The following is a 24146-nucleotide window of genomic DNA, read 5'->3' as shown; positions in this document are numbered from 1 at the left end:
GATTGGAAATGTGAGGCATGCAGATAGTTATACTACATTGGGACTTGAGCCAACCAATCACAAAACAGATACTAGAAACACTCGGCGAATCAAAGGATCATTGTTCATTCCTGACCTGACCTTGTTCTCCTTTGTTCGGCAATGTTTTAATGCATGCATTTAAAATGAATCATTTTAAGATTATATTTGTACTTTATGTCCATATAATGTAGGTGACGTATGCGTCTTCATGGTGGGAATTATATTTAAAGCACCCTCTTTCACATTCTGTTACGATCTCACTATTAACAATACTAGTACTATGCTCATTTTGGTGAGTGTGTTCTGATAGGTTTCCTAAACTACTAGAAGCAATTACAGCAACCTGGGAAATAATTCTTTTACAGATATTTTGTTGGCCCTGAAAAGGGCCGTTGTGGTGCTGCACCGTGCACACGTTTTAGCTATTGCTGCTAGTGTACTTCGTTACAGCCTTCGTTCCCTCGCTAACAGCGTGTTTGGCAAGTTCCCCTGGCAGAATGAGACGGACAGAAGTCTGTATTTCTCTGCTGGTAATGGTAGAGCGTTTGTTGTAGTGCGCTAGCCTAGATGCCTCTGCGGCTATTCTCTCAAAGACATCGTTCACGAAGCTGTTCATGATTGACATAGCCTTGCTGGAGATGCCAGTGTCTGGATGCACCTGCTTCAAAACTTTGTAGATGTATATGCCATAGGATTCCCTTCGCCTTTTCTTCTTGTGCTTCTTATCCCCAGCTCGCGGAGATGTCGACTTCGTTATCGCCTTTTTGGCCCCTTTGCTCCCACTAGCTTGCTTTGGCGGCATTGTACTGGGCTGTGCTGTACTGTACTGTACTGTACTACTGAGAATGGTGCAACGCGATAGATTACTATTTATAACAAATTGGTGGGATCGAAATGGAGAAACGCGCGGACGTGAATGAAAACATGTGCCACAGGTGTACCAACCTTCTATGTTTTCAACTCGGTGTAAGTGTGCGACCTCAGTATTGTATTTCTTTATTGATATATTTTTTTCTCTTGAAATTTGAACATATTTTCCAACTTGTGTTAATCGTACGATAGGCGTAATGCATTTACAACTGAACTTACGTTAATGCATGATTTAGTCCTACATTGAAATATTCTTATGTTGCAGAGAAATAGAAAAAAGGTCAAGTAAGTAATTACAAGAGAATGTCATATCTAACTACGGGTGAGCCTCCACGTTTATATATGGACATTTTTTAAAATTTGTTTGTAAATGCTACTAAAAAGCACAGAAAAGAGAGAAAGAATAAAAAAGGGACGCAAAACACACACAAACAAAGATAGAAAGAGAAGAAGAATAACAGCAACAAAATCACAGGTCGGCATACAATTGTAATGTAGGTGGTAATGTTCGTATGATGAAGACTGGTGGGACTCCCTGGCACTAATTAGCACACGTATTGAATTTGGGAGGTATTAAACATTGACGGCAACATGGGTAGGGTTTACATGTAAGGAACAGTGATTCCTGTCACTTCACTACTTCTGTCCCTGGAGTGGTATAGTCCGTTACTTTACAAAACAAATAAGCAACGCAAAGTGTGCGTGTGTGCTCATTTGAAGTTCACATTTCATCAGAAACATTAAAGAAAGGAGACAGTTGTGAAAGATAGTTAGAAAATAGCACAAACAAAAGGCTAGCAAACGAATTGGATTCAAGTGTCGTACCTTTATAAAAAAATCACTTTTCTGCTACAACAATAATCCCATGAGCATCACCTCCCTTCTTCACTTTGCCCCCCCCCCCCCAAAAAAAAAAAAAAGAGGCTGTGCAGATTAGAATTTCTTTTGACAGGATTGGAAATGTGAGGCATGCAGATAGTTATACTACATTGGGACTTGAGCCAACCAATCACAAAACAGATACTAGAAACACTCGGCGAATCAAAGGATCATTGTTCATTCCTGACCTGACCTTGTTCTCCTTTGTTCGGCAATGTTTTAATGCATGCATTTAAAATGAATCATTTTAAGATTATATTTGTACTTTATGTCCATATATATGTAGGTGACGTATGCGTCTTCATGGTGGGAATTATATTTAAAGCACCCTCTTTCACATTCTGTTACGATCTCACTATTAACAATACTAGTACTATGCTCATTTTGGTGAGTGTGTTCTGATAGGTTTCCTAAACTACTAGAAGCAATTACAGCAACCTGGGAAATAATTCTTTTACAGATATTTTGTTGGCCCTGAAAAGGGCCGTTGTGGTGCTGCACCGTGCACACGTTTTAGCTATTGCTGCTAGTGTACTTCGTTACAGCCTTCGTTCCCTCGCTAACAGCGTGTTTGGCAAGTTCCCCTGGCAGAATGAGACGGACAGAAGTCTGTATTTCTCTGCTGGTAATGGTAGAGCGTTTGTTGTAGTGCGCTAGCCTAGATGCCTCTGCGGCTATTCTCTCAAAGACATCGTTCACGAAGCTGTTCATGATTGACATAGCCTTGCTGGAGATGCCAGTGTCTGGATGCACCTGCTTCAAAACTTTGTAGATGTATATGCCATAGGATTCCCTTCGCCTTTTCTTCTTGTGCTTCTTATCCCCAGCTCGCGGAGATGTCGACTTCGTTATCGCCTTTTTGGCCCCTTTGCTCCCACTAGCTTGCTTTGGCGGCATTGTACTGGGCTGTGCTGTACTGTACTGTACTGTACTACTGAGAATGGTGCAACGCGATAGATTACTATTTATAACAAATTGGTGGGATCGAAATGGAGAAACGCGCGGACGTGAATGAAAACATGTGCCACAGGTGTACCAACCTTCTATGTTTTCAACTCGGTGTAAGTGTGCGACCTCAGTATTGTATTTCTTTATTGATATATTTTTTTCTCTTGAAATTTGAACATATTTTCCAACTTGTGTTAATCGTACGATAGGCGTAATGCATTTACAACTGAACTTACGTTAATGCATGATTTAGTCCTACATTGAAATATTCTTATGTTGCAGAGAAATAGAAAAAAGGTCAAGTAAGTAATTACAAGAGAATGTCATATCTAACTACGGGTGAGCCTCCACGTTTATATATGGACATTTTTTAAAATTTGTTTGTAAATGCTACTAAAAAGCACAGAAAAGAGAGAAAGAATAAAAAAGGGACGCAAAACACACACAAACAAAGATAGAAAGAGAAGAAGAATAACAGCAACAAAATCACAGGTCGGCATACAATTGTAATGTAGGTGGTAATGTTCGTATGATGAAGACTGGTGGGACTCCCTGGCACTAATTAGCACACGTATTGAATTTGGGAGGTATTAAACATTGACGGCAACATGGGTAGGGTTTACATGTAAGGAACAGTGATTCCTGTCACTTCACTACTTCTGTCCCTGGAGTGGTATAGTCCGTTACTTTACAAAACAAATAAGCAACGCAAAGTGTGCGTGTGTGCTCATTTGAAGTTCACATTTCATCAGAAACATTAAAGAAAGGAGACAGTTGTGAAAGATAGTTAGAAAATAGCACAAACAAAAGGCTAGCAAACGAATTGGATTCAAGTGTCGTACCTTTATAAAAAAATCACTTTTCTGCTACAACAATAATCCCATGAGCATCACCTCCCTTCTTCACTTTGCCCCCCCCCCCCCAAAAAAAAAAAAAAGAGGCTGTGCAGATTAGAATTTCTTTTGACAGGATTGGAAATGTGAGGCATGCAGATAGTTATACTACATTGGGACTTGAGCCAACCAATCACAAAACAGATACTAGAAACACTCGGCGAATCAAAGGATCATTGTTCATTCCTGACCTGACCTTGTTCTCCTTTGTTCGGCAATGTTTTAATGCATGCATTTAAAATGAATCATTTTAAGATTATATTTGTACTTTATGTCCATATATATGTAGGTGACGTATGCGTCTTCATGGTGGGAATTATATTTAAAGCACCCTCTTTCACATTCTGTTACGATCTCACTATTAACAATACTAGTACTATGCTCATTTTGGTGAGTGTGTTCTGATAGGTTTCCTAAACTACTAGAAGCAATTACAGCAACCTGGGAAATAATTCTTTTACAGATATTTTGTTGGCCCTGAAAAGGGCCGTTGTGGTGCTGCACCGTGCACACGTTTTAGCTATTGCTGCTAGTGTACTTCGTTACAGCCTTCGTTCCCTCGCTAACAGCGTGTTTGGCAAGTTCCCCTGGCAGAATGAGACGGACAGAAGTCTGTATTTCTCTGCTGGTAATGGTAGAGCGTTTGTTGTAGTGCGCTAGCCTAGATGCCTCTGCGGCTATTCTCTCAAAGACATCGTTCACGAAGCTGTTCATGATTGACATAGCCTTGCTGGAGATGCCAGTGTCTGGATGCACCTGCTTCAAAACTTTGTAGATGTATATGCCATAGGATTCCCTTCGCCTTTTCTTCTTGTGCTTCTTATCCCCAGCTCGCGGAGATGTCGACTTCGTTATCGCCTTTTTGGCCCCTTTGCTCCCACTAGCTTGCTTTGGCGGCATTGTACTGGGCTGTGCTGTACTGTACTGTACTGTACTACTGAGAATGGTGCAACGCGATAGATTACTATTTATAACAAATTGGTGGGATCGAAATGGAGAAACGCGCGGACGTGAATGAAAACATGTGCCACAGGTGTACCAACCTTCTATGTTTTCAACTCGGTGTAAGTGTGCGACCTCAGTATTGTATTTCTTTATTGATATATTTTTTTCTCTTGAAATTTGAACATATTTTCCAACTTGTGTTAATCGTACGATAGGCGTAATGCATTTACAACTGAACTTACGTTAATGCATGATTTAGTCCTACATTGAAATATTCTTATGTTGCAGAGAAATAGAAAAAAGGTCAAGTAAGTAATTACAAGAGAATGTCATATCTAACTACGGGTGAGCCTCCACGTTTATATATGGACATTTTTTAAAATTTGTTTGTAAATGCTACTAAAAAGCACAGAAAAGAGAGAAAGAATAAAAAAGGGACGCAAAACACACACAAACAAAGATAGAAAGAGAAGAAGAATAACAGCAACAAAATCACAGGTCGGCATACAATTGTAATGTAGGTGGTAATGTTCGTATGATGAAGACTGGTGGGACTCCCTGGCACTAATTAGCACACGTATTGAATTTGGGAGGTATTAAACATTGACGGCAACATGGGTAGGGTTTACATGTAAGGAACAGTGATTCCTGTCACTTCACTACTTCTGTCCCTGGAGTGGTATAGTCCGTTACTTTACAAAACAAATAAGCAACGCAAAGTGTGCGTGTGTGCTCATTTGAAGTTCACATTTCATCAGAAACATTAAAGAAAGGAGACAGTTGTGAAAGATAGTTAGAAAATAGCACAAACAAAAGGCTAGCAAACGAATTGGATTCAAGTGTCGTACCTTTATAAAAAAATCACTTTTCTGCTACAACAATAATCCCATGAGCATCACCTCCCTTCTTCACTTTGCCCCCCCCCCCAAAAAAAAAAAAAAAGAGGCTGTGCAGATTAGAATTTCTTTTGACAGGATTGGAAATGTGAGGCATGCAGATAGTTATACTACATTGGGACTTGAGCCAACCAATCACAAAACAGATACTAGAAACACTCGGCGAATCAAAGGATCATTGTTCATTCCTGACCTGACCTTGTTCTCCTTTGTTCGGCAATGTTTTAATGCATGCATTTAAAATGAATCATTTTAAGATTATATTTGTACTTTATGTCCATATATATGTAGGTGACGTATGCGTCTTCATGGTGGGAATTATATTTAAAGCACCCTCTTTCACATTCTGTTACGATCTCACTATTAACAATACTAGTACTATGCTCATTTTGGTGAGTGTGTTCTGATAGGTTTCCTAAACTACTAGAAGCAATTACAGCAACCTGGGAAATAATTCTTTTACAGATATTTTGTTGGCCCTGAAAAGGGCCGTTGTGGTGCTGCACCGTGCACACGTTTTAGCTATTGCTGCTAGTGTACTTCGTTACAGCCTTCGTTCCCTCGCTAACAGCGTGTTTGGCAAGTTCCCCTGGCAGAATGAGACGGACAGAAGTCTGTATTTCTCTGCTGGTAATGGTAGAGCGTTTGTTGTAGTGCGCTAGCCTAGATGCCTCTGCGGCTATTCTCTCAAAGACATCGTTCACGAAGCTGTTCATGATTGACATAGCCTTGCTGGAGATGCCAGTGTCTGGATGCACCTGCTTCAAAACTTTGTAGATGTATATGCCATAGGATTCCCTTCGCCTTTTCTTCTTGTGCTTCTTATCCCCAGCTCGCGGAGATGTCGACTTCGTTATCGCCTTTTTGGCCCCTTTGCTCCCACTAGCTTGCTTTGGCGGCATTGTACTGGGCTGTGCTGTACTGTACTGTACTGTACTACTGAGAATGGTGCAACGCGATAGATTACTATTTATAACAAATTGGTGGGATCGAAATGGAGAAACGCGCGGACGTGAATGAAAACATGTGCCACAGGTGTACCAACCTTCTATGTTTTCAACTCGGTGTAAGTGTGCGACCTCAGTATTGTATTTCTTTATTGATATATTTTTTTCTCTTGAAATTTGAACATATTTTCCAACTTGTGTTAATCGTACGATAGGCGTAATGCATTTACAACTGAACTTACGTTAATGCATGATTTAGTCCTACATTGAAATATTCTTATGTTGCAGAGAAATAGAAAAAAGGTCAAGTAAGTAATTACAAGAGAATGTCATATCTAACTACGGGTGAGCCTCCACGTTTATATATGGACATTTTTTAAAATTTGTTTGTAAATGCTACTAAAAAGCACAGAAAAGAGAGAAAGAATAAAAAAGGGACGCAAAACACACACAAACAAAGATAGAAAGAGAAGAAGAATAACAGCAACAAAATCACAGGTCGGCATACAATTGTAATGTAGGTGGTAATGTTCGTATGATGAAGACTGGTGGGACTCCCTGGCACTAATTAGCACACGTATTGAATTTGGGAGGTATTAAACATTGACGGCAACATGGGTAGGGTTTACATGTAAGGAACAGTGATTCCTGTCACTTCACTACTTCTGTCCCTGGAGTGGTATAGTCCGTTACTTTACAAAACAAATAAGCAACGCAAAGTGTGCGTGTGTGCTCATTTGAAGTTCACATTTCATCAGAAACATTAAAGAAAGGAGACAGTTGTGAAAGATAGTTAGAAAATAGCACAAACAAAAGGCTAGCAAACGAATTGGATTCAAGTGTCGTACCTTTATAAAAAAATCACTTTTCTGCTACAACAATAATCCCATGAGCATCACCTCCCTTCTTCACTTTGCCCCCCCCCCCCCAAAAAAAAAAAAAAGAGGCTGTGCAGATTAGAATTTCTTTTGACAGGATTGGAAATGTGAGGCATGCAGATAGTTATACTACATTGGGACTTGAGCCAACCAATCACAAAACAGATACTAGAAACACTCGGCGAATCAAAGGATCATTGTTCATTCCTGACCTGACCTTGTTCTCCTTTGTTCGGCAATGTTTTAATGCATGCATTTAAAATGAATCATTTTAAGATTATATTTGTACTTTATGTCCATATATATGTAGGTGACGTATGCGTCTTCATGGTGGGAATTATATTTAAAGCACCCTCTTTCACATTCTGTTACGATCTCACTATTAACAATACTAGTACTATGCTCATTTTGGTGAGTGTGTTCTGATAGGTTTCCTAAACTACTAGAAGCAATTACAGCAACCTGGGAAATAATTCTTTTACAGATATTTTGTTGGCCCTGAAAAGGGCCGTTGTGGTGCTGCACCGTGCACACGTTTTAGCTATTGCTGCTAGTGTACTTCGTTACAGCCTTCGTTCCCTCGCTAACAGCGTGTTTGGCAAGTTCCCCTGGCAGAATGAGACGGACAGAAGTCTGTATTTCTCTGCTGGTAATGGTAGAGCGTTTGTTGTAGTGCGCTAGCCTAGATGCCTCTGCGGCTATTCTCTCAAAGACATCGTTCACGAAGCTGTTCATGATTGACATAGCCTTGCTGGAGATGCCAGTGTCTGGATGCACCTGCTTCAAAACTTTGTAGATGTATATGCCATAGGATTCCCTTCGCCTTTTCTTCTTGTGCTTCTTATCCCCAGCTCGCGGAGATGTCGACTTCGTTATCGCCTTTTTGGCCCCTTTGCTCCCACTAGCTTGCTTTGGCGGCATTGTACTGGGCTGTGCTGTACTGTACTGTACTGTACTACTGAGAATGGTGCAACGCGATAGATTACTATTTATAACAAATTGGTGGGATCGAAATGGAGAAACGCGCGGACGTGAATGAAAACATGTGCCACAGGTGTACCAACCTTCTATGTTTTCAACTCGGTGTAAGTGTGCGACCTCAGTATTGTATTTCTTTATTGATATATTTTTTTCTCTTGAAATTTGAACATATTTTCCAACTTGTGTTAATCGTACGATAGGCGTAATGCATTTACAACTGAACTTACGTTAATGCATGATTTAGTCCTACATTGAAATATTCTTATGTTGCAGAGAAATAGAAAAAAGGTCAAGTAAGTAATTACAAGAGAATGTCATATCTAACTACGGGTGAGCCTCCACGTTTATATATGGACATTTTTTAAAATTTGTTTGTAAATGCTACTAAAAAGCACAGAAAAGAGAGAAAGAATAAAAAAGGGACGCAAAACACACACAAACAAAGATAGAAAGAGAAGAAGAATAACAGCAACAAAATCACAGGTCGGCATACAATTGTAATGTAGGTGGTAATGTTCGTATGATGAAGACTGGTGGGACTCCCTGGCACTAATTAGCACACGTATTGAATTTGGGAGGTATTAAACATTGACGGCAACATGGGTAGGGTTTACATGTAAGGAACAGTGATTCCTGTCACTTCACTACTTCTGTCCCTGGAGTGGTATAGTCCGTTACTTTACAAAACAAATAAGCAACGCAAAGTGTGCGTGTGTGCTCATTTGAAGTTCACATTTCATCAGAAACATTAAAGAAAGGAGACAGTTGTGAAAGATAGTTAGAAAATAGCACAAACAAAAGGCTAGCAAACGAATTGGATTCAAGTGTCGTACCTTTATAAAAAAATCACTTTTCTGCTACAACAATAATCCCATGAGCATCACCTCCCTTCTTCACTTTGCCCCCCCCCCCCCAAAAAAAAAAAAAAGAGGCTGTGCAGATTAGAATTTCTTTTGACAGGATTGGAAATGTGAGGCATGCAGATAGTTATACTACATTGGGACTTGAGCCAACCAATCACAAAACAGATACTAGAAACACTCGGCGAATCAAAGGATCATTGTTCATTCCTGACCTGACCTTGTTCTCCTTTGTTCGGCAATGTTTTAATGCATGCATTTAAAATGAATCATTTTAAGATTATATTTGTACTTTATGTCCATATATATGTAGGTGACGTATGCGTCTTCATGGTGGGAATTATATTTAAAGCACCCTCTTTCACATTCTGTTACGATCTCACTATTAACAATACTAGTACTATGCTCATTTTGGTGAGTGTGTTCTGATAGGTTTCCTAAACTACTAGAAGCAATTACAGCAACCTGGGAAATAATTCTTTTACAGATATTTTGTTGGCCCTGAAAAGGGCCGTTGTGGTGCTGCACCGTGCACACGTTTTAGCTATTGCTGCTAGTGTACTTCGTTACAGCCTTCGTTCCCTCGCTAACAGCGTGTTTGGCAAGTTCCCCTGGCAGAATGAGACGGACAGAAGTCTGTATTTCTCTGCTGGTAATGGTAGAGCGTTTGTTGTAGTGCGCTAGCCTAGATGCCTCTGCGGCTATTCTCTCAAAGACATCGTTCACGAAGCTGTTCATGATTGACATAGCCTTGCTGGAGATGCCAGTGTCTGGATGCACCTGCTTCAAAACTTTGTAGATGTATATGCCATAGGATTCCCTTCGCCTTTTCTTCTTGTGCTTCTTATCCCCAGCTCGCGGAGATGTCGACTTCGTTATCGCCTTTTTGGCCCCTTTGCTCCCACTAGCTTGCTTTGGCGGCATTGTACTGGGCTGTGCTGTACTGTACTGTACTGTACTACTGAGAATGGTGCAACGCGATAGATTACTATTTATAACAAATTGGTGGGATCGAAATGGAGAAACGCGCGGACGTGAATGAAAACATGTGCCACAGGTGTACCAACCTTCTATGTTTTCAACTCGGTGTAAGTGTGCGACCTCAGTATTGTATTTCTTTATTGATATATTTTTTTCTCTTGAAATTTGAACATATTTTCCAACTTGTGTTAATCGTACGATAGGCGTAATGCATTTACAACTGAACTTACGTTAATGCATGATTTAGTCCTACATTGAAATATTCTTATGTTGCAGAGAAATAGAAAAAAGGTCAAGTAAGTAATTACAAGAGAATGTCATATCTAACTACGGGTGAGCCTCCACGTTTATATATGGACATTTTTTAAAATTTGTTTGTAAATGCTACTAAAAAGCACAGAAAAGAGAGAAAGAATAAAAAAGGGACGCAAAACACACACAAACAAAGATAGAAAGAGAAGAAGAATAACAGCAACAAAATCACAGGTCGGCATACAATTGTAATGTAGGTGGTAATGTTCGTATGATGAAGACTGGTGGGACTCCCTGGCACTAATTAGCACACGTATTGAATTTGGGAGGTATTAAACATTGACGGCAACATGGGTAGGGTTTACATGTAAGGAACAGTGATTCCTGTCACTTCACTACTTCTGTCCCTGGAGTGGTATAGTCCGTTACTTTACAAAACAAATAAGCAACGCAAAGTGTGCGTGTGTGCTCATTTGAAGTTCACATTTCATCAGAAACATTAAAGAAAGGAGACAGTTGTGAAAGATAGTTAGAAAATAGCACAAACAAAAGGCTAGCAAACGAATTGGATTCAAGTGTCGTACCTTTATAAAAAAATCACTTTTCTGCTACAACAATAATCCCATGAGCATCACCTCCCTTCTTCACTTTGCCCCCCCCCCCCCAAAAAAAAAAAAAAGAGGCTGTGCAGATTAGAATTTCTTTTGACAGGATTGGAAATGTGAGGCATGCAGATAGTTATACTACATTGGGACTTGAGCCAACCAATCACAAAACAGATACTAGAAACACTCGGCGAATCAAAGGATCATTGTTCATTCCTGACCTGACCTTGTTCTCCTTTGTTCGGCAATGTTTTAATGCATGCATTTAAAATGAATCATTTTAAGATTATATTTGTACTTTATGTCCATATATATGTAGGTGACGTATGCGTCTTCATGGTGGGAATTATATTTAAAGCACCCTCTTTCACATTCTGTTACGATCTCACTATTAACAATACTAGTACTATGCTCATTTTGGTGAGTGTGTTCTGATAGGTTTCCTAAACTACTAGAAGCAATTACAGCAACCTGGGAAATAATTCTTTTACAGATATTTTGTTGGCCCTGAAAAGGGCCGTTGTGGTGCTGCACCGTGCACACGTTTTAGCTATTGCTGCTAGTGTACTTCGTTACAGCCTTCGTTCCCTCGCTAACAGCGTGTTTGGCAAGTTCCCCTGGCAGAATGAGACGGACAGAAGTCTGTATTTCTCTGCTGGTAATGGTAGAGCGTTTGTTGTAGTGCGCTAGCCTAGATGCCTCTGCGGCTATTCTCTCAAAGACATCGTTCACGAAGCTGTTCATGATTGACATAGCCTTGCTGGAGATGCCAGTGTCTGGATGCACCTGCTTCAAAACTTTGTAGATGTATATGCCATAGGATTCCCTTCGCCTTTTCTTCTTGTGCTTCTTATCCCCAGCTCGCGGAGATGTCGACTTCGTTATCGCCTTTTTGGCCCCTTTGCTCCCACTAGCTTGCTTTGGCGGCATTGTACTGGGCTGTGCTGTACTGTACTGTACTGTACTACTGAGAATGGTGCAACGCGATAGATTACTATTTATAACAAATTGGTGGGATCGAAATGGAGAAACGCGCGGACGTGAATGAAAACATGTGCCACAGGTGTACCAACCTTCTATGTTTTCAACTCGGTGTAAGTGTGCGACCTCAGTATTGTATTTCTTTATTGATATATTTTTTTCTCTTGAAATTTGAACATATTTTCCAACTTGTGTTAATCGTACGATAGGCGTAATGCATTTACAACTGAACTTACGTTAATGCATGATTTAGTCCTACATTGAAATATTCTTATGTTGCAGAGAAATAGAAAAAAGGTCAAGTAAGTAATTACAAGAGAATGTCATATCTAACTACGGGTGAGCCTCCACGTTTATATATGGACATTTTTTAAAATTTGTTTGTAAATGCTACTAAAAAGCACAGAAAAGAGAGAAAGAATAAAAAAGGGACGCAAAACACACACAAACAAAGATAGAAAGAGAAGAAGAATAACAGCAACAAAATCACAGGTCGGCATACAATTGTAATGTAGGTGGTAATGTTCGTATGATGAAGACTGGTGGGACTCCCTGGCACTAATTAGCACACGTATTGAATTTGGGAGGTATTAAACATTGACGGCAACATGGGTAGGGTTTACATGTAAGGAACAGTGATTCCTGTCACTTCACTACTTCTGTCCCTGGAGTGGTATAGTCCGTTACTTTACAAAACAAATAAGCAACGCAAAGTGTGCGTGTGTGCTCATTTGAAGTTCACATTTCATCAGAAACATTAAAGAAAGGAGACAGTTGTGAAAGATAGTTAGAAAATAGCACAAACAAAAGGCTAGCAAACGAATTGGATTCAAGTGTCGTACCTTTATAAAAAAATCACTTTTCTGCTACAACAATAATCCCATGAGCATCACCTCCCTTCTTCACTTTGCCCCCCCCCCCCCAAAAAAAAAAAAAAGAGGCTGTGCAGATTAGAATTTCTTTTGACAGGATTGGAAATGTGAGGCATGCAGATAGTTATACTACATTGGGACTTGAGCCAACCAATCACAAAACAGATACTAGAAACACTCGGCGAATCAAAGGATCATTGTTCATTCCTGACCTGACCTTGTTCTCCTTTGTTCGGCAATGTTTTAATGCATGCATTTAAAATGAATCATTTTAAGATTATATTTGTACTTTATGTCCATATATATGTAGGTGACGTATGCGTCTTCATGGTGGGAATTATATTTAAAGCACCCTCTTTCACATTCTGTTACGATCTCACTATTAACAATACTAGTACTATGCTCATTTTGGTGAGTGTGTTCTGATAGGTTTCCTAAACTACTAGAAGCAATTACAGCAACCTGGGAAATAATTCTTTTACAGATATTTTGTTGGCCCTGAAAAGGGCCGTTGTGGTGCTGCACCGTGCACACGTTTTAGCTATTGCTGCTAGTGTACTTCGTTACAGCCTTCGTTCCCTCGCTAACAGCGTGTTTGGCAAGTTCCCCTGGCAGAATGAGACGGACAGAAGTCTGTATTTCTCTGCTGGTAATGGTAGAGCGTTTGTTGTAGTGCGCTAGCCTAGATGCCTCTGCGGCTATTCTCTCAAAGACATCGTTCACGAAGCTGTTCATGATTGACATAGCCTTGCTGGAGATGCCAGTGTCTGGATGCACCTGCTTCAAAACTTTGTAGATGTATATGCCATAGGATTCCCTTCGCCTTTTCTTCTTGTGCTTCTTATCCCCAGCTCGCGGAGATGTCGACTTCGTTATCGCCTTTTTGGCCCCTTTGCTCCCACTAGCTTGCTTTGGCGGCATTGTACTGGGCTGTGCTGTACTGTACTGTACTGTACTACTGAGAATGGTGCAACGCGATAGATTACTATTTATAACAAATTGGTGGGATCGAAATGGAGAAACGCGCGGACGTGAATGAAAACATGTGCCACAGGTGTACCAACCTTCTATGTTTTCAACTCGGTGTAAGTGTGCGACCTCAGTATTGTATTTCTTTATTGATATATTTTTTTCTCTTGAAATTTGAACATATTTTCCAACTTGTGTTAATCGTACGATAGGCGTAATGCATTTACAACTGAACTTACGTTAATGCATGATTTAGTCCTACATTGAAATATTCTTATGTTGCAGAGAAATAGAAAAAAGGTCAAGTAAGTAATTACAAGAGAATGTCATATCTAACTACGGGTGAGCCTCCACGTTTATATATGGACATTTTTTAAAATTTGTTTGTAAATGCTACTAAAAAGCACAGAAAAGAGAGAAAGAATAAAAAAGGGACGCAAAACACACAAACAAAGATAGAAAGAGAAGAAGAATAACAGCAACAAAATCACAGGTCGGCATACAATTGTAATGTAGGTGGTAATGTTCGTATGATGAAGACTGGTGGGACTCCCTGGCACTAATTAGCACACGTATTGAATTTGGGAGGTATTAAACATTGACGGCAACATGGGTAGGGTTTACATGTAAGGAACAGTGATTCCTGTCACTTCACTACTTCTGTCCCTGGAGTGGTATAGTCCGTTACTTTACAAAACAAATAAGCAACGCAAAGTGTGCGTGTGTGCTCATTTGAAGTTCACATTTCATCAGAAACATTAAAGAAAGGAGACAGTTGTGAAAGATAGTTAGAAAATAGCACAAACAAAAGGCTAGCAAACGAATTGGATTCAAGTGTCGTACCTTTATAAAAAAATCACTTTTCTGCTACAACAATAATCCCATGAGCATCACCTCCCTTCTTCACTTTGCCCCCCCCCCCCCAAAAAAAAAAAAAAGAGGCTGTGCAGATTAGAATTTCTTTTGACAGGATTGGAAATGTGAGGCATGCAGATAGTTATACTACATTGGGACTTGAGCCAACCAATCACAAAACAGATACTAGAAACACTCGGCGAATCAAAGGATCATTGTTCATTCCTGACCTGACCTTGTTCTCCTTTGTTCGGCAATGTTTTAATGCATGCATTTAAAATGAATCATTTTAAGATTATATTTGTACTTTATGTCCATATATATGTAGGTGACGTATGCGTCTTCATGGTGGGAATTATATTTAAAGCACCCTCTTTCACATTCTGTTACGATCTCACTATTAACAATACTAGTACTATGCTCATTTTGGTGAGTGTGTTCTGATAGGTTTCCTAAACTACTAGAAGCAATTACAGCAACCTGGGAAATAATTCTTTTACAGATATTTTGTTGGCCCTGAAAAGGGCCGTTGTGGTGCTGCACCGTGCACACGTTTTAGCTATTGCTGCTAGTGTACTTCGTTACAGCCTTCGTTCCCTCGCTAACAGCGTGTTTGGCAAGTTCCCCTGGCAGAATGAGACGGACAGAAGTCTGTATTTCTCTGCTGGTAATGGTAGAGCGTTTGTTGTAGTGCGCTAGCCTAGATGCCTCTGCGGCTATTCTCTCAAAGACATCGTTCACGAAGCTGTTCATGATTGACATAGCCTTGCTGGAGATGCCAGTGTCTGGATGCACCTGCTTCAAAACTTTGTAGATGTATATGCCATAGGATTCCCTTCGCCTTTTCTTCTTGTGCTTCTTATCCCCAGCTCGCGGAGATGTCGACTTCGTTATCGCCTTTTTGGCCCCTTTGCTCCCACTAGCTTGCTTTGGCGGCATTGTACTGGGCTGTGCTGTACTGTACTGTACTGTACTACTGAGAATGGTGCAACGCGATAGATTACTATTTATAACAAATTGGTGGGATCGAAATGGAGAAACGCGCGGACGTGAATGAAAACATGTGCCACAGGTGTACCAACCTTCTATGTTTTCAACTCGGTGTAAGTGTGCGACCTCAGTATTGTATTTCTTTATTGATATATTTTTTTCTCTTGAAATTTGAACATATTTTCCAACTTGTGTTAATCGTACGATAGGCGTAATGCATTTACAACTGAACTTACGTTAATGCATGATTTAGTCCTACATTGAAATATTCTTATGTTGCAGAGAAATAGAAAAAAGGTCAAGTAAGTAATTACAAGAGAATGTCATATCTAACTACGGGTGAGCCTCCACGTTTATATATGGACATTTTTTAAAATTTGTTTGTAAATGCTACTAAAAAGCACAGAAAAGAGAGAAAGAATAAAAAAGGGACGCAAAACACACACAAACAAAGATAGAAAGAGAAGAAGAATAACAGCAACAAAATCACAGGTCGGCATACAATTGTAATGTAGGTGGTAATGTTCGTATGATGAAGACTGGTGGGACTCCCTGGCACTAATTAGCACACGTATTGAATTTGGGAGGTATTAAACATTGACGGCAACATGGGTAGGGTTTACATGTAAGGAACAGTGATTCCTGTCACTTCACTACTTCTGTCCCTGGAGTGGTATAGTCCGTTACTTTACAAAACAAATAAGCAACGCAAAGTGTGCGTGTGTGCTCATTTGAAGTTCACATTTCATCAGAAACATTAAAGAAAGGAGACAGTTGTGAAAGATAGTTAGAAAATAGCACAAACAAAAGGCTAGCAAACGAATTGGATTCAAGTGTCGTACCTTTATAAAAAAATCACTTTTCTGCTACAACAATAATCCCATGAGCATCACCTCCCTTCTTCACTTTGCCCCCCCCCCCCCAAAAAAAAAAAAAAGAGGCTGTGCAGATTAGAATTTCTTTTGACAGGATTGGAAATGTGAGGCATGCAGATAGTTATACTACATTGGGACTTGAGCCAACCAATCACAAAACAGATACTAGAAACACTCGGCGAATCAAAGGATCATTGTTCATTCCTGACCTGACCTTGTTCTCCTTTGTTCGGCAATGTTTTAATGCATGCATTTAAAATGAATCATTTTAAGATTATATTTGTACTTTATGTCCATATATATGTAGGTGACGTATGCGTCTTCATGGTGGGAATTATATTTAAAGCACCCTCTTTCACATTCTGTTACGATCTCACTATTAACAATACTAGTACTATGCTCATTTTGGTGAGTGTGTTCTGATAGGTTTCCTAAACTACTAGAAGCAATTACAGCAACCTGGGAAATAATTCTTTTACAGATATTTTGTTGGCCCTGAAAAGGGCCGTTGTGGTGCTGCACCGTGCACACGTTTTAGCTATTGCTGCTAGTGTACTTCGTTACAGCCTTCGTTCCCTCGCTAACAGCGTGTTTGGCAAGTTCCCCTGGCAGAATGAGACGGACAGAAGTCTGTATTTCTCTGCTGGTAATGGTAGAGCGTTTGTTGTAGTGCGCTAGCCTAGATGCCTCTGCGGCTATTCTCTCAAAGACATCGTTCACGAAGCTGTTCATGATTGACATAGCCTTGCTGGAGATGCCAGTGTCTGGATGCACCTGCTTCAAAACTTTGTAGATGTATATGCCATAGGATTCCCTTCGCCTTTTCTTCTTGTGCTTCTTATCCCCAGCTCGCGGAGATGTCGACTTCGTTATCGCCTTTTTGGCCCCTTTGCTCCCACTAGCTTGCTTTGGCGGCATTGTACTGGGCTGTGCTGTACTGTACTGTACTGTACTACTGAGAATGGTGCAACGCGATAGATTACTATTTATAACAAATTGGTGGGATCGAAATGGAGAAACGCGCGGACGTGAATGAAAACATGTGCCACAGGTGTACCAACCTTCTATGTTTTCAACTCGGTGTAAGTGTGCGACCTCAGTATTGTATTTCTTTATTGATATATTTTTTTCTCTTGAAATTTGAACATATTTTCCAACTTGTGTTAATCGTACGATAGGCGTAATGCATTTACAACTGAACTTACGTTAATGCATGATTTAGTCCTACATTGAAATATTCTTATGTTGCAGAGAAATAGAAAAAAGGTCAAGTAAGTAATTACAAGAGAATGTCATATCTAACTACGGGTGAGCCTCCACGTTTATATATGGACATTTTTTAAAATTTGTTTGTAAATGCTACTAAAAAGCACAGAAAAGAGAGAAAGAATAAAAAAGGGACGCAAAACACACACAAACAAAGATAGAAAGAGAAGAAGAATAACAGCAACAAAATCACAGGTCGGCATACAATTGTAATGTAGGTGGTAATGTTCGTATGATGAAGACTGGTGGGACTCCCTGGCACTAATTAGCACACGTATTGAATTTGGGAGGTATTAAACATTGACGGCAACATGGGTAGGGTTTACATGTAAGGAACAGTGATTCCTGTCACTTCACTACTTCTGTCCCTGGAGTGGTATAGTCCGTTACTTTACAAAACAAATAAGCAACGCAAAGTGTGCGTGTGTGCTCATTTGAAGTTCACATTTCATCAGAAACATTAAAGAAAGGAGACAGTTGTGAAAGATAGTTAGAAAATAGCACAAACAAAAGGCTAGCAAACGAATTGGATTCAAGTGTCGTACCTTTATAAAAAAATCACTTTTCTGCTACAACAATAATCCCATGAGCATCACCTCCCTTCTTCACTTTGCCCCCCCCCCCCAAAAAAAAAAAAAAGAGGCTGTGCAGATTAGAATTTCTTTTGACAGGATTGGAAATGTGAGGCATGCAGATAGTTATACTACATTGGGACTTGAGCCAACCAATCACAAAACAGATACTAGAAACACTCGGCGAATCAAAGGATCATTGTTCATTCCTGACCTGACCTTGTTCTCCTTTGTTCGGCAATGTTTTAATGCATGCATTTAAAATGAATCATTTTAAGATTATATTTGTACTTTATGTCCATATATATGTAGGTGACGTATGCGTCTTCATGGTGGGAATTATATTTAAAGCACCCTCTTTCACATTCTGTTACGATCTCACTATTAACAATACTAGTACTATGCTCATTTTGGTGAGTGTGTTCTGATAGGTTTCCTAAACTACTAGAAGCAATTACAGCAACCTGGGAAATAATTCTTTTACAGATATTTTGTTGGCCCTGAAAAGGGCCGTTGTGGTGCTGCACCGTGCACACGTTTTAGCTATTGCTGCTAGTGTACTTCGTTACAGCCTTCGTTCCCTCGCTAACAGCGTGTTTGGCAAGTTCCCCTGGCAGAATGAGACGGACAGAAGTCTGTATTTCTCTGCTGGTAATGGTAGAGCGTTTGTTGTAGTGCGCTAGCCTAGATGCCTCTGCGGCTATTCTCTCAAAGACATCGTTCACGAAGCTGTTCATGATTGACATAGCCTTGCTGGAGATGCCAGTGTCTGGATGCACCTGCTTCAAAACTTTGTAGATGTATATGCCATAGGATTCCCTTCGCCTTTTCTTCTTGTGCTTCTTATCCCCAGCTCGCGGAGATGTCGACTTCGTTATCGCCTTTTTGGCCCCTTTGCTCCCACTAGCTTGCTTTGGCGGCATTGTACTGGGCTGTGCTGTACTGTACTGTACTGTACTACTGAGAATGGTGCAACGCGATAGATTACTATTTATAACAAATTGGTGGGATCGAAATGGAGAAACGCGCGGACGTGAATGAAAACATGTGCCACAGGTGTACCAACCTTCTATGTTTTCAACTCGGTGTAAGTGTGCGACCTCAGTATTGTATTTCTTTATTGATATATTTTTTTCTCTTGAAATTTGAACATATTTTCCAACTTGTGTTAATCGTACGATAGGCGTAATGCATTTACAACTGAACTTACGTTAATGCATGATTTAGTCCTACATTGAAATATTCTTATGTTGCAGAGAAATAGAAAAAAGGTCAAGTAAGTAATTACAAGAGAATGTCATATCTAACTACGGGTGAGCCTCCACGTTTATATATGGACATTTTTTAAAATTTGTTTGTAAATGCTACTAAAAAGCACAGAAAAGAGAGAAAGAATAAAAAAGGGACGCAAAACACACACAAACAAAGATAGAAAGAGAAGAAGAATAACAGCAACAAAATCACAGGTCGGCATACAATTGTAATGTAGGTGGTAATGTTCGTATGATGAAGACTGGTGGGACTCCCTGGCACTAATTAGCACACGTATTGAATTTGGGAGGTATTAAACATTGACGGCAACATGGGTAGGGTTTACATGTAAGGAACAGTGATTCCTGTCACTTCACTACTTCTGTCCCTGGAGTGGTATAGTCCGTTACTTTACAAAACAAATAAGCAACGCAAAGTGTGCGTGTGTGCTCATTTGAAGTTCACATTTCATCAGAAACATTAAAGAAAGGAGACAGTTGTGAAAGATAGTTAGAAAATAGCACAAACAAAAGGCTAGCAAACGAATTGGATTCAAGTGTCGTACCTTTATAAAAAAATCACTTTTCTGCTACAACAATAATCCCATGAGCATCACCTCCCTTCTTCACTTTGCCCCCCCCCCCCCAAAAAAAAAAAAAGAGGCTGTGCAGATTAGAATTTCTTTTGACAGGATTGGAAATGTGAGGCATGCAGATAGTTATACTACATTGGGACTTGAGCCAACCAATCACAAAACAGATACTAGAAACACTCGGCGAATCAAAGGATCATTGTTCATTCCTGACCTGACCTTGTTCTCCTTTGTTCGGCAATGTTTTAATGCATGCATTTAAAATGAATCATTTTAAGATTATATTTGTACTTTATGTCCATATATATGTAGGTGACGTATGCGTCTTCATGGTGGGAATTATATTTAAAGCACCCTCTTTCACATTCTGTTACGATCTCACTATTAACAATACTAGTACTATGCTCATTTTGGTGAGTGTGTTCTGATAGGTTTCCTAAACTACTAGAAGCAATTACAGCAACCTGGGAAATAATTCTTTTACAGATATTTTGTTGGCCCTGAAAAGGGCCGTTGTGGTGCTGCACCGTGCACACGTTTTAGCTATTGCTGCTAGTGTACTTCGTTACAGCCTTCGTTCCCTCGCTAACAGCGTGTTTGGCAAGTTCCCCTGGCAGAATGAGACGGACAGAAGTCTGTATTTCTCTGCTGGTAATGGTAGAGCGTTTGTTGTAGTGCGCTAGCCTAGATGCCTCTGCGGCTATTCTCTCAAAGACATCGTTCACGAAGCTGTTCATGATTGACATAGCCTTGCTGGAGATGCCAGTGTCTGGATGCACCTGCTTCAAAACTTTGTAGATGTATATGCCATAGGATTCCCTTCGCCTTTTCTTCTTGTGCTTCTTATCCCCAGCTCGCGGAGATGTCGACTTCGTTATCGCCTTTTTGGCCCCTTTGCTCCCACTAGCTTGCTTTGGCGGCATTGTACTGGGCTGTGCTGTACTGTACTGTACTGTACTACTGAGAATGGTGCAACGCGATAGATTACTATTTATAACAAATTGGTGGGATCGAAATGGAGAAACGCGCGGACGTGAATGAAAACATGTGCCACAGGTGTACCAACCTTCTATGTTTTCAACTCGGTGTAAGTGTGCGACCTCAGTATTGTATTTCTTTATTGATATATTTTTTTCTCTTGAAATTTGAACATATTTTCCAACTTGTGTTAATCGTACGATAGGCGTAATGCATTTACAACTGAACTTACGTTAATGCATGATTTAGTCCTACATTGAAATATTCTTATGTTGCAGAGAAATAGAAAAAAGGTCAAGTAAGTAATTACAAGAGAATGTCATATCTAACTACGGGTGAGCCTCCACGTTTATATATGGACATTTTTTAAAATTTGTTTGTAAATGCTACTAAAAAGCACAGAAAAGAGAGAAAGAATAAAAAAGGGACGCAAAACACACACAAACAAAGATAGAAAGAGAAGAAGAATAACAGCAACAAAATCACAGGTCGGCATACAATTGTAATGTAGGTGGTAATGTTCGTATGATGAAGACTGGTGGGACTCCCTGGCACTAATTAGCACACGTATTGAATTTGGGAGGTATTAAACATTGACGGCAACATGGGTAGGGTTTACATGTAAGGAACAGTGATTCCTGTCACTTCACTACTTCTGTCCCTGGAGTGGTATAGTCCGTTACTTTACAAAACAAATAAGCAACGCAAAGTGTGCGTGTGTGCTCATTTGAAGTTCACATTTCATCAGAAACATTAAAGAAAGGAGACAGTTGTGAAAGATAGTTAGAAAATAGCACAAACAAAAGGCTAGCAAACGAATTGGATTCAAGTGTCGTACCTTTATAAAAAAATCACTTTTCTGCTACAACAATAATCCCATGAGCATCACCTCCCTTCTTCACTTTGCCCCCCCCCCCAAAAAAAAAAAAAAGAGGCTGTGCAGATTAGAATTTCTTTTGACAGGATTGGAAATGTGAGGCATGCAGATAGTTATACTACATTGGGACTTGAGCCAACCAATCACAAAACAGATACTAGAAACACTCGGCGAATCAAAGGATCATTGTTCATTCCTGACCTGACCTTGTTCTCCTTTGTTCGGCAATGTTTTAATGCATGCATTTAAAATGAATCATTTTAAGATTATATTTGTACTTTATGTCCATATATATGTAGGTGACGTATGCGTCTTCATGGTGGGAATTATATTTAAAGCACCCTCTTTCACATTCTGTTACGATCTCACTATTAACAATACTAGTACTATGCTCATTTTGGTGAGTGTGTTCTGATAGGTTTCCTAAACTACTAGAAGCAATTACAGCAACCTGGGAAATAATTCTTTTACAGATATTTTGTTGGCCCTGAAAAGGGCCGTTGTGGTGCTGCACCGTGCACACGTTTTAGCTATTGCTGCTAGTGTACTTCGTTACAGCCTTCGTTCCCTCGCTAACAGCGTGTTTGGCAAGTTCCCCTGGCAGAATGAGACGGACAGAAGTCTGTATTTCTCTGCTGGTAATGGTAGAGCGTTTGTTGTAGTGCGCTAGCCTAGATGCCTCTGCGGCTATTCTCTCAAAGACATCGTTCACGAAGCTGTTCATGATTGACATAGCCTTGCTGGAGATGCCAGTGTCTGGATGCACCTGCTTCAAAACTTTGTAGATGTATATGCCATAGGATTCCCTTCGCCTTTTCTTCTTGTGCTTCTTATCCCCAGCTCGCGGAGATGTCGACTTCGTTATCGCCTTTTTGGCCCCTTTGCTCCCACTAGCTTGCTTTGGCGGCATTGTACTGGGCTGTGCTGTACTGTACTGTACTGTACTACTGAGAATGGTGCAACGCGATAGATTACTATTTATAACAAATTGGTGGGATCGAAATGGAGAAACGCGCGGACGTGAATGAAAACATGTGCCACAGGTGTACCAACCTTCTATGTTTTCAACTCGGTGTAAGTGTGCGACCTCAGTATTGTATTTCTTTATTGATATATTTTTTTCTCTTGAAATTTGAACATATTTTCCAACTTGTGTTAATCGTACGATAGGCGTAATGCATTTACAACTGAACTTACGTTAATGCATGATTTAGTCCTACATTGAAATATTCTTATGTTGCAGAGAAATAGAAAAAAGGTCAAGTAAGTAATTACAAGAGAATGTCATATCTAACTACGGGTGAGCCTCCACGTTTATATATGGACATTTTTTAAAATTTGTTTGTAAATGCTACTAAAAAGCACAGAAAAGAGAGAAAGAATAAAAAAGGGACGCAAAACACACACAAACAAAGATAGAAAGAGAAGAAGAATAACAGCAACAAAATCACAGGTCGGCATACAATTGTAATGTAGGTGGTAATGTTCGTATGATGAAGACTGGTGGGACTCCCTGGCACTAATTAGCACACGTATTGAATTTGATAGGTATTAAACATTGACGGCAACATGGGTAGGGTTTACATGTAAGGAACAGTGATTCCTGTCACTTCACTACTTCTGTCCCTGGAGTGGTATAGTCCGTTACTTTACAAAACAAATAAGCAACGCAAAGTGTGCGTGTGTGCTCATTTGAAGTTCACATTTCATCAGAAACATTAAAGAAAGGAGACAGTTGTGAAAGATAGTTAGAAAATAGCACAAACAAAAGGCTAGCAAACGAATTGGATTCAAGTGTCGTACCTTTATAAAAAAATCACTTTTCTGCTACAACAATAATCCCATGAGCATCACCTCCCTTCTTCACTTTGCCCCCCCCCCCCAAAAAAAAAAAAAGAGGCTGTGCAGATTAGAATTTCTTTTGACAGGATTGGAAATGTGAGGCATGCAGATAGTTATACTACATTGGGACTTGAGCCAACCAATCACAAAACAGATACTAGAAACACTCGGCGAATCAAAGGATCATTGTTCATTCCTGACCTGACCTTGTTCTCCTTTGTTCGGCAATGTTTTAATGCATGCATTTAAAATGAATCATTTTAAGATTAT

The sequence above is a fragment of the Sinohyriopsis cumingii genome, chromosome 1 (assembly GCF_028554795.1).
Source record: "Sinohyriopsis cumingii isolate HCF-2022 chromosome 1, ASM2855479v2, whole genome shotgun sequence".
In the NCBI taxonomy this organism is placed as follows: Eukaryota; Metazoa; Mollusca; class Bivalvia; order Unionida; family Unionidae; genus Sinohyriopsis; species Sinohyriopsis cumingii.
This window is presented reverse-complemented; position numbering follows the sequence as displayed.